Genomic DNA, 12886 nt, shown 5'->3' with positions numbered 1-12886 from the left:
CTGTGGGAATAGGAATTCGACAAGGCCGACGAGTGTTGACCTATTATTTGTACTGTGAGGGAGCAAGGCTCATGTGGAAAGTTTGTGTAGGCAACATCACCTGGTTGGGCTACATAGCCAGGGTTTATTCCACCCTTCGACATGTAAAAGCAAGTGAGGCATGGCCTGTGATTTGTAAGGTTACGATACTCGGCAAGGCCAATCACTACTTATTATTTCCCGATGTTGGCAAGCAACGTTAGGGGAGAGCTCCTCGGCCCGTTGTCTGCCATCGATGCAGTCAACCTAGATTATGATCCTCCAACATCGGAGCACGGTTCCATACCTTATGTGAAGCATGGCTTCCCTTTTGACATTTGGCATAGCGATTTCCAAAGTTGGGAATATGCTAGTAGCATACGAACTTAGGGAACCTTGCCAATATAACTGCAAGTTTTTCAATCACACGAGGGCATAGCTACCTCATTCAAACAGCAAATATGGTTATAAGCCAGATTTAAGCGAGTTTTTATTTCGGACACTCCATGTGAGACCTCTGGGTAGACCGACATGCGAATAACCTCCCAACCATCCTATATATAGGCCCTTGGCCCTCTTCCATATATAGACCCCTTTACTATCGTGCTCGCTTAGTCCTACCCTTGGCATGACATTACTCTCCCCTTGGAGAAGCGTTTTTGTCCTCGAAAACTCAAGTGGTGGTATCTTCATAAGAACACTAATATTTTCCACCATGGCATCCCTCATGGATTCAACAGTTCGTTGGATTAGAACCCGGTTCAGTGGGAGGTTCAATGAAATCAAGATAACATCTTCATTTTTCCACATTGTTGTCCCTGTGCAACCGTCTTGATTAACCGACCCATAACCAACATAGCGTGGAACTCCATTTAGAACTCAGTTGAGTATTCTAAATGAAGTTATCACAACTAAAAGGTGTCTAAATGCATACCCAGGTTTCAAACTTTATGAAGGTACTGAAACGTGCAATAAGACCTTTGCTCAACTTTCCATGAAAGTAACATGCTGATATACTTATCAACACCAACCAAGTCCTTGACTTGCTGTCGGTTCGTGTCAGTAACCAACCTCATCCAAACTGATGATCAAGGTTGATTTCCAGAGAATAATAGGCAGAGACTAAAACTAGTCGCAACATGCCTTTCGTCATGTGAAACAGACTCCCAACTATAAAGGTAACCGATCCGGTTGTGTCGCTTCTTGCTAACGTATGCTCTTAGCATATCCTTTAGCGTGGTTAACTAACGTATAAGCATAGCATATCCTTTAGTACTAAATAGAATGCCCATCCAACACGGGATGAATAACAGAGAATAAGAATGAGGTGCTTTCCCCAATCAATTACAGACAATCTTCCATGATTGATGATAACCTACGACTCACCAAGTGAGGTTCCAGCTGTATACGTGATGTGATTCTGACCGAAGTAAACTCATAGAGTTTAGATCATCCAATCACAAACACCCATACTAAACCATTATTGTGTATGGCCGGGTGTGAACTCATAGTAAATCTACAAGAGAGATTTCACTTGCAGTGCAAAAGGGTGCAGAAAGAATAAAGTCCAAGAATTTGCATGCCGCTCCAAATAAATCTGTGTTAAACACTAGGGCCCATAACACCTAGTGTGCATGCATTTAACACAAACATATCCGAACCACAATTCCATGACGAGACTTTCCACTGTACATACATGAAAGCCTTGCAACAAAAGTTGGACCATAACAGAATGTGAAAACTCAGTCACACCGAGGTACCAACCATGAGACATTCTCATTATTATAGCACACTTGGCTATTTGTAGAAACAACCATCCGTTATGTGGTGGTTTCACAGTACTTGTAATCGCAACAAGTCTGTACGTAGTACCCGACAATTTTTGGCCACTGAAATTGTTCCAGATATTGTGTGCTCCAAATGGTCTAACAAACGGATGTGATTAGCACCCAGGGACTTCGTCGCATCATTAGGAATCAGGCGCCAGTGTCAAGTCTCAAGGACTCATACTCTCTACATGTGGAATATGTCTCAAATAAAGATGTTCAAAAAAAGGACATCCTTCAAATACGAGATGTACTTGTGTGTGGAGGTAACTGCAAACACTTTGCAACGTGAGTGAGAGGGACCCTCATTATCATTGCTCCATACTGGCTAAACCGAACTCCTTGAGTTCTTAGACCATGTTGTATCCCATGCGACGACATGTGCCAGATAGAACCGTACCATGTAGGTCTGTAACTGTTTCAGCAAGAGTCAAATCCATCACAGTATCTTGATGAACAGGGAAAAGAGAAAATGACACTATTTTCTCAAAATGCTATGCTCTTACATGACCTTGTCACGTGACTAAATAGCAAGCTGGATGAAAGCCTTCTTGCTCAAACATCCCTTTGACAGAACTTAACCAAACTTAATTGGAAAGGAAAATAAACCCAGAAAGCATATACTCACAATGAGGTGGAAAATACCTGATACTCATTTGGAAGTCAAGTATATCCCTCAACTTGTAAGCGTACCATATCAAAGTTTCTTTGACCTGCTAATCACTAAAATTAGAGATTAGTGAAGATAAAGAAATTGAACTTGTAACCCTGGATGTTGCCTTGGCAATCCAAACCCCTTGGTTAGAATCTACGTAGTCAAACCCCTTGTCAAGACCCTTGATAGAAACCACTCAATTAGAAGTTAACGGTAACTAACATAGTCGACCGTGTACAAAAATGATTGGAATCAACCGAAAAAGTTGAATGTGTCCACTACCCCGTGGTAGATTGCGGACTTCTTTCCTTAAAAGTACAACTGTGATCCTCAATGCCTATGGAGTGATTTAATGATCACTTGCAGGGTCTTACCCCAAAATTGTGCTTCCATAGACACTCATAGTGCTATAAAGAGAGCAGGATATACACACAAGTGAAATGCCTAGCTATTATGGACAGCCATGCGGTCTCAACTATTTGCTGCATCTAGACTCTGTGGGATAGATCAGCTGCTGTGAGTTTAAGACTATCTAAAACTCAACTCGAGCGTCGCACTAAAAACATGTAGTGCAAAAATAACACTCAAAAACATCCATAATGACAAGACTTTTGCTTGTTCATTAACGTCGATGGGTACTCCACTTGGTAGATCTGTGTGATCTTGCGAACAATCACCTAGGGAATGCCAACAGTTGGGTCTTACCCGAGGTCTGACAATGGCTCTTAGCCTTTGTGGCTCATAGCCCTTATGCCAATAACAAATTAGTGTTCAATCGACGAACCCAGGAAGACTAATTTGGGTGGCGTCTTGGCCAATTTCTAGCTAAGAGTTAGAGCACCTTGGCTCAGGCTGACTCATGAGCAAAACATGTATCAAAAGCTTCTTAGAAAGTTTTTACTATTCTTCGAGAGAAATAAGAAAGAGAGAGAAAGAGACAACATGCGGGGTTGAGGAAGGTTTCTTAACTTGTTATAGTGCGTACCCAATCCGTGTACGCGTGTGCATCTTATGCCTGGGTTGCAGCTTATTCTATAATCATACAACAATCTATATGTATGACGCTCTCATCAAGAGAGGCAACAGAAAACACAAGTCAAATCATGACCCATCTACCTTATATGGGGTCGTGACTGTACGAGGATGACTTGAATAGGACACTTTGCCTGTGAGTCCAGTCCAAGTTTTAGGTTCTTTTTAGTGTTGGTGTGCGTTGATAGCAATCAAAAATCATGTCAAACAATCCAGAACTTATCTTGACCTTGACAGAGTGTTTGGTGTTATAGCGAAAGCGTATTTCATGAGGCGGTAGAATTGAATCCACTTCATTAGCATGTTGTGCATGCAGAATTCTAAGCCCTTGGCTATTATGACGGTCGCAAGTGTGAGAGCCCAAACCATAAGTGCCTTGCACAGTCCGTACTAGTAGTGATACATTACAACGGGATGGTGCCACATAAAAAATGTGGGCGTAAATTCCCATTTTACCAGTTCCGCAAACGTGTGTGCCAATGCCCCCTTGATGCCAAGTCAATGGGCACAATCTTGGTATGAGTGAGAAGCCTTGCTTCACGTGAAAGTAGAAAGCACTTTGCTTTTCACTACAGATAGTATTTGCCAAAGTAAATGTATAAACAAGGAAAAATAAACAAAACTAAACATGGTCTACCCTGGTCATCCTGCTGTAGCCAGTTGTTTGGAGATGTCGAAAGAAAAGCTCGCTCAAATGTAGCTCATAGTCATCTGTGTCGTGAGAGAGAGAGAGAGAGTTGGCGTATGTATCATATACACGCCCTGAAAGATCCTGCAAGCATATGGAGAAATTCCTCAAGGGCATGTGCTCATAGCATACCCTAGACGGGGAAAAGCTCAATGCAAGATTTTGAAATGGAAGCCATGCTTCCGATAAGTACTTTTGTGGCCTTGTAGACTGAGGTGTACGTGATGAACTGGAACCCTTCTGGCTCATAGCCATGGCGTCCAATAGATAATGAATGCCCCTTGGCTTGATGCATAATACTGAAAGATTCTCCATAAATACTTGCAAAGTGCCATCATATCAACACTTGGAAAACCACTATGCAAGAGATTCGGAATCACGTCTACCTGCCGTGCGGTAAGTTGTTCCCCTCCGGCTGTTGCAAACGGTGACAAATAGTCGGCCATGCGGAGCATATTTGTCATCGTCTAAAAGCCTAGACGTGAGGAAAAGAGCTTTGTCGAATCAACAAAGAATCGGCCTTGCCAAGCAACTTTGTACCCTTGAGCAGTAAGAATTACCGGCCGTGCCGATCCTTGTAAGTACCGATTTCTTTTGCCTTTGCATCAACATTCAACCTCCGACGAACGTGTGTTGTTGAAGTATTGTGTACTCAAGCCATGCTTGATGTTGATCCCTCAACCAAACAAGTGGTTCTTTGCAAACAAAGCAGTCAACAAAAGTTGAATGCGTACGGAACTGTCACAAGTCGTGCTTGTGCCTGCATGTAAGACCTACATAGCATGTTTGAAAGCGTGATCAAACAAAAAAAAAGCTATTGCATACTTGGTTAATCATGCAATTCGACCTGTCAGTCATGTGTCCATGATCCTCAAATCACGAGTAACATTATCTTGGCGATGATCTTTGTTGACTCTCGAGTCGTTTTTGAGGACATAAGATTTGGTCGTAGCCGTAACCATGGTCCCTACCATGGTAGGGTATATCCTTGCTGATGGCAGCCTTGCTTGGTTTTGAATCAATCAATAACATCATCCTTGTCGTGGCTTCCCAATTTTGATTGCTAGCATGACCTTGCATGCTCGCGGCTTAGTCACTTTTTCCCGGCTTGAAATTCAGGTAACTGCAAAACGAGACTGTGCTGCCCCTTCGGGTGGAACTTGCACCTTGGAACGTCACTGCCGAAGCCAAGGTGAGTACGGTGGCTTCCTCGTGGTGGGAGGGGCCACTAACCTATTGGCCTTGGGCAAGGCAACCAAAAGCGGAAAAAAAACATTATAAAAAAAAAGGAACCAGAGAGCAATGGTGCCTCTGTTGCGTCGAGCAACATGGAGATGTCGTGGCCGCTGCATGCCGAATTTGGCATGGTTGGTGTGACGTAATCTCCCCTGGAGCGCATCCGACAAGCCCCATCTTGGCGGGTTTCAAGCAGGTCAACCTGCGTCCTTTTGCATGCTAGCGGCCGATCCCGCGGTGGCTTGTTGCATCCTATCAGCCTCAAGCAGCCTCTCATGGCTGCGGCTTGAAGAGATCGGGATTGGGAGAAACATGCATCCGCCATGCAAAGCATGCAAAACTGCCTGATCCGTCTTGGCTGTAGGCCCTTCCAAACTCGCCATGCTTCATGAGAGAGATCGTGTGCGCGTCTGTCGCACGTGTCAATGCAAGGAACTTGCCGATACACTATGTGCGAGCCACAAATGGCTCCAAGCACACAACAAGCCTAAACTAGTAAGCTCAAAGATGGCGATGGTGTGTCAGTCACCGCTCTACGCTTGCTGTCATGGAGGATTCCTTGCCGCAAAGAAGAGGGAGACGCTGCACACCGCGCTCAACCGCCTCGCCGCCGTCGTGCTGCCGCAATGCTCGATCGCACACTCTCTCTCTCTCTCTCACGCATACACACACACACACACACACACAAGGAGATGAAGAAGGAGATGGAGATAGAGCAAGAGCACTCTTCAATTGCACAAATGAGAGAATGAGTGAATTTTAGGTTTATTTGACTTTTATATGAGCTCGCCCCATTCACACTTGGGCGACCATGCTTAGCCAACTAATCCCTTGAATGTTCCAGTTAGAGTGCGCCTCTCATTGGGGATCACTCTTACCCTTTTCCTATTGGATTGACAAGCCCGGTACCTGACTCTACCAAATAAATAATACAACGTTCGTCGTAGGTGATAGGAATGTGCGTGAGGGTTAACAGATAGAGAGAGAGAGAGAGAGAGAGAGAGAGAGAGAGAGAGAGAGAGAGAGAGAGAGAGAGAGAGAGAGAGAGAACGGGAGAGAAGACCATGCTTCTTCCCCTCCTCCGTGGCTGCTCCCTCCCCAAAGCTCTGATACCTATGTGAGACCTCTAGGTAAACAGACATGCAAATAACCTCCCAACCATCCTATATATATGCCCTTAGTCCTCTTCCATATATAGACCCCTTTACTGCATGTGTGTCCTACACGTTGCCAGGGCCATGCCCGCCTAGTCCTACCCTTGGCTTGACACTCCAGACAACTCGCCACAGTAGGTCGACAATGTTAGTCAATTTCAAGTTATGTTTCTTTTTGTCTATGTTTTACCTTTTATTTTGGAAAAGATCTCTCTATTGTGCAAAGCAACGTGCTTGGGCAGACTCCATAAGAAGCCATTGTACAAAGCAGAGTACTTTGCCTCTCTTCATGTGATGTACAGCTTCTCTTATATGCCAAGGTATTATCCATTGATTTTAGATCCATGATAATTGGCACACTTCTTTTGGCACTATGTGGATATAAGATCATAGTACGCAACAACGCACTATAATGTATCCATGCTAGTGTAATCATGCAAGGCATGTATACCAGCAGCTCACATGGTTGTTGCTATTTGCAGACATTTTATTTTGATGTTTATTCACAGGCATCATGCCATACATCTGCACCCTAATACAGTCACGATCACATACAAGGTCAGTGGGTCAAGATGTGACTTTTGGTACCGCTCTCTACACGGGCATGGTACAATTACATTGATGTATGCTTATAGGATAAGCTATGCCACATACAAGGTCAGTGGGTCAAGATGTGACTTTTGGTACCGCTCTCTACGCGGGCAGGGTACAATTACACTGATGTACGCTTATAGGATAAGCTATGCCACAGACATGGTATGCACAGGAGCATTTGAAAAGGGCATACAACACATTAGAATAAGAGGATTTCCTCAACTCAACATTCTCTCTCTCTCTCTCTCTTTCCAACTTCTATGCTAGAAAGGTGAAACTAGGCATGATTTTATTGCAATCTTTTTATGTTACTACGGTAACAGGAAGGGCTAAGCGCCATCTATTGACACCTATTTTGGCATGGCTAAGAGCCATTTGTTTATAGTCTATCAGTGCTTGATTTCAAGATCGAACACTTCTATCTAGTTAAGTGCCCATCGATTATAATGGACAAGCAAGAGTCTTGCCATTAGTGATTTTTGGGCAATATTTTAGCACTACACACTTTGAGTGCAAAAATCCAGTTGAGTTCTTGAACGTCTTAAACTCGTAAGGGTTTATCTCGTAAGGTGTATAGATGATGCCAGCATTTCAGACAGCACTGTTCATAAAAACCCAAGATTATGGAGTTTTGGGTTCGGAAAAGATCTAGTTGTGAATACGATTCCAACTTCAGTGGATCTCCTATTTTATCTCTAGCAATACGAGTGTCTATATAAATCTAGTTTTTGGGTAAGACCCAGCTCGTGATTATTAAATCACTTATTAAAGTGTGATGGTCAATTCTGGGAATCTTCACATTTGCACTTCTAACGAAAGTAGTCCATCAGCTGCCAAGGGCTCGTGGATAATTTCAACTTCCAAAGTTGAATTAAGATACTATCGGCTGTTAGTTGAGCAATTTTCCTGCAACGTTTAACCCAGAGATTTGACAATGCTGATTTTACCCAAGGGGTCTGGTTTGCAAAGGCAACACCCACGGTTACATGTGCAATACTACTTGCATTTCACTAATTTTCAACTAGTGTTCATAGGCGTTTGCCGGCGGGAACTTTGGGCAGGTGCTCTTCACTCCGCTACAGGTACACATCTATTTTGGTTTTGTTTCTTTTTTATGTAGGATGCATAAACTATGTTTTCTCTTCAGAGAAATGACAAGGTCATGTAAGAGCGAAGCAATTTGGGTTGTGATTCCAAAATACATTTTTTGCATTATGCAGTTATAGACCCACTTGTAAGGTTTATTTGACACATGTTGTCACATGGGATACAACATGGTCTGGGAACTTAAGGAGTTCGGTTTAGCCAGTGTGGAGCATGGATAATGAGGATCTCTCTCATGCACGTCACATACGTGTTTATAGTTACCTCCACATCCAATTACATCTCGTACTTGAAGGACGTTTTTTTAGACATCCTTATCTAAGACATATTGCACATGTGGAGAATATGAGTCTTTGGGACAGACACAATGCTGCTACTTCAATTATGTGTCGTGACGATATCCCTAGGTGCTGTTCATATATGTTTTATAGACCATTTTCAGCACGATGTATCAGGAGCAATTTTAGTGGCTAGAAATTGTTGGATACTTAGAATGACTTGTTAAGGTACAAGTGCTGCTAAACAACATTACAGATGGTTGTTTCCACATATAGCAAGCCTATGAGTTGTTAATGAAAAAGTTTCATTGTTTGTACCTAGAAGTGACTTCTGTTTCACCTTCTATTATGGTTCAAACGTTTCAGCAAGGCTTGCAAATGATTGCAATAGAAAGTATTTCGTTTCTTTTTGCAACTATTTACACTCCTCTTCAATGTGTGCTAGGAGCATCACATTCGCCATAGGTATTGGCAAGGACGATTATGGATATACAGGTTCGGATCTGTTTTTTGATAAATGCATGCACACTAGGTGTTATGGGCCCTAGTGTTTAGCAAAAGCTGATTTGGAATGGCATGCGTATGCATCAAGTTGTTGCTTATGAAGCATTTTGATCTAAGTGCAGTATCTCTATCAGATTACTTTTGGGTCTACCAATCACCAATAGAGGTCATGGTTCATTTTCTGCACTTGTGGATATTTCAAGTTAACCATGATGGTTATTCAGGACATTGTTGAGCAATGTTGTACGATATTGTGATTCTCGTTTACCAGTCATCTGGGACAACTGTCTGTAAACCGTGGGGGAAACACACCTCAGTACTGTCAGTTATCCAAGGGGATAGGAAGATAACAAAGTGTAATCTTGTGCTAAAGGATATGCAAAGTGTGTACATTAGCACCAAGCAATCTGTTAACCCTCACGCACATTCCTATCACCTAAGACGGACGTCGTATTATTTATTTGGTACAGTCAGGTACCGGGCTTGTTGGTCCAATAGGAAAAAGGTAAGAGTGATCGCCGATGAGAGGTGCACTCTAACCGGAACATTCAAGGGATTAGTTGGCTAAGCATGGGTGCCCAAGTGTGAATGGGGCGAGCTCATATAAAAGTCAACTAAACCTAAAATTCACTCATTCTTTCATTTGTGCAATTGAAGAGTGCTCTTGCTCCATCTCCATCTTCTTCTTCTTCATCTCCTTGTGTGTGTGTGTGTGTGTGTGTGTTTGCGTAAGAGAGAGAGAGAGAGTGTGTGATTGAGCATTGCGACGGTGGCACGATGGTAGCAAAGCGGTTGAGCGCGGCGTATCAGCATCTCCTTCTTCTTCGCGGCTAGGAATCCCCCACGACAGCAAGCATAGAGCGGTGACTGACACACCATCGCCATATGTGAGCTTACTAGTTTAGGCTAGTTGCGTGCTTGGAGCCATTTGTGGCTTTCACACAGTGTATCGGCAAGTTCCTTGCATTGACACGTGCGACAGACGTGCACATTTTTGGCGCCACTGCCGGAGAAATGCCATTAACTAAGCTTGAATGGCACTCTGTGCTTCTTTCTAGTGCAATTTTAATTGTACGAAAGGTAGAGAAGGAAGGTGTGTGTGTTGAGAAGAAGTTTGTTTTGCTGCTGTGTATTATTTTGTTAATAAGGAATTGAAAGGTACTGTGTTTTCTTTGTTAATAAGGTTTCGAAAGGTACCGTGTTTTCTTTGTGATAAGGTGTTAGTATTAAGGTTGTAGATCCATAATGTTAATTCAGTGTAAAGTACAATAAGTAGTTATGCTAGCTAGTGAGTTGGTGTTGTAGTGTGTTAGTGTGTAACAGTATCTGTATTAGTGGTAAGTAAGTAGGTTAGGTGTGTGTGTGCTCGTGTGCACATCGCGGCCGCAGTGACCTTATCCCAAAAAAATAAAATAAAAAAAAATTAAAGGTAGGACCGGGATCGGGAATATCCCCCAGACCCAAGCTCAAGCTGACGCTCGGGCTCATGCCTCATTTGCCCTTTAAAATTACGTATTTTAGCCTCACACATAGCTAAAAATCGACCTTTTTGAGGACCAACGGAGCTTCAGTGACCGAACGTTGTGCTGTAAAGCACACCGCGACCCTCTGAGCAATATGCTTGTTTCGAGCTATCACACACTTTAATAAAAAAATCGATCATTGAAAAATATTAAAAAAAGTGAAAACGGACACCTAAAAAAGTAAGCAGTTAACCTTCGAGGTTATTCGCCAAAGGTACATGCATCTGCGCTCTGGTCGTGTGCTAGAGGCTGAGAAACTAGAGAGCATTTCGACTTACGTGACTTCTCAATATCCACCTACCTTAGGTTCCGGGCCCTCGGCGGGGACCCAAGGTAGTACAAACCAAGACCCAAACATAGCGGCTAGTGACTCTTCCTTTGACTGCGACATCATGGAGGGTTTCCCAATGCCTAACCCTGATAGCTCAAGCCGAGACATGCATGCAATGGGCCCACGGTCCGGGCCGAGCGTGCTTAGTCGCTTGAAGGAAACTTTAGTAGAGCCACTCGCTCCGAACATGGAGCTAATGATGTAAATGAGGGGGGTAGGGAAGTAAATTCTCCATTCGTGACAAACATAGATCCTATGCCCTTAGAGAATGTGCACGTGAATACTCCATTCACTGCACCCCCTGAATCATCATAGCTATTCCCCTCCGAGGTCATATTACCCGATGGTAGAAGCCTTGTTGAAGTGCAAGACGTTGAGCGATATATCATTGCGACGAGAGAAAAGGAAATTGAGAGCTTACACAAGGCGGAGAAATGAAGAGATTTAAAATTGAAAGCAATATCCTTGCTAGGAGAGCAATCGAGTGCTCTTGAATTAGCGACCACTAAGGGTCAACCCATAGAGAGCCACATTGCATCTAGTTCAAAGGACACCCCTAGCACCTCAAGCTTAGATGGAGCGTTCCTAAATGAGAACTGGGAGTACGAACTACAAAAGGAAACTCTAACCGACCTATACACAGGTCACACCTATCATGTGGATTGGTTAGATATCCTACAATCCACAATGGGTGCTACTAGTGTGGAGGATCAACAACAAAGAGTTTGTGAGGTCATCCATAGAGTCATTGAGCTAGAGAGACAGAACAAGGGGATCCACATGCCTGTCTCATGAGATTCTTGGATACAGGGAAGGCTAAACAACCAACCTTATCGCAAATGGAGACTCCCTCGGTAAGTCCGATGGATCCTTATGTTGTTTCGCCAGGGGTCTCAGTGCAATCTGAGCCCACCAGTGATAGCTTTACTTTTCCAAGTCTAGCTCATCTTTCCCTTGATGACATCACGGCTACCATGCCTACCCCAATGATGGGCATGCCAAGAAACACGCCATAGACCTCATTTGTTAGTAAAGCACCGCGACATGGTAGCTCAATGCCTGCAACAGTACCTACAAGTGTGTACCAATCGTATACACCCATGGGTCCTCATACTCATGTAGTCCCTACCCCTCTCATAGTTTCAACAACCTATGCTCCACAACCACAACACCCAAGTTCCATGGGACTATACCGGCTAGCATTAGCATGTCACATCCGACGTCTGCTATGCCTAGGGCCACACATATGAACTTTGGGCCACCACATGGCACAACATCGTACCCAACGTGGAACCCAAGGGCTTCCTATGCGCCAAGCCCAATGCCAATACCTACTCCAGATGTAGTCTTTGGAGCACCTTCACCCATGGTGCTTGCTCACTTAGGTGACTTAGCAACATTTGCTCAAGCTATTGGTTGATCTATTGCTGAGAATATGCGTAACATGCCTGATAAAGAGCCTAGAAGTAAGGCAATACAAATAGCCAAGCGCACATAAAAATTTAGTGGAGACGGGGATGCGAGAAAGCATATCGAAGTGTTTGAACAAATATGCGATTCTCTAGGAGAACACAATGACCTGCATAAGAGAAATGCTTTAAGCATAACCTTAAGTGGAAAGGCTAGGGATTGATATAGAACCCTAAGGGTGGAAGAAAAAACGATTTACCCTACTTTTAGGAGACTGTTCTTGAAAGAATACATACGAGAGGGAGTGCTTTGGGGTGTAGCCTCTCAACTCCAGAAAGCCCAACAAGAGGAAGGAGAGTCGGTGAGAGACTTTATTAGTCGCTTGAAGCATTTGAATTCTCGTTGTAATCCAAATGAGTGATTCAATAATAATCAATTCCTTGATAGATTCATTAGGGGATTACGACATGAGGATATCTACAATGGCCTAGTCATTAGAGGTATCACCACTTGGGAAGCGGTTACCACCAATG

Source organism: Adiantum capillus-veneris, chromosome 8 (assembly GCF_014529385.1).
Source record: "Adiantum capillus-veneris isolate H3 chromosome 8, ASM1452938v2, whole genome shotgun sequence".
Lineage (NCBI taxonomy): Eukaryota > Viridiplantae > Streptophyta > Polypodiopsida > Polypodiales > Pteridaceae > Adiantum > Adiantum capillus-veneris.
The sequence above is the reverse complement of the archived record's forward strand: the minus strand, read 5'-3'. Positions refer to the sequence as shown.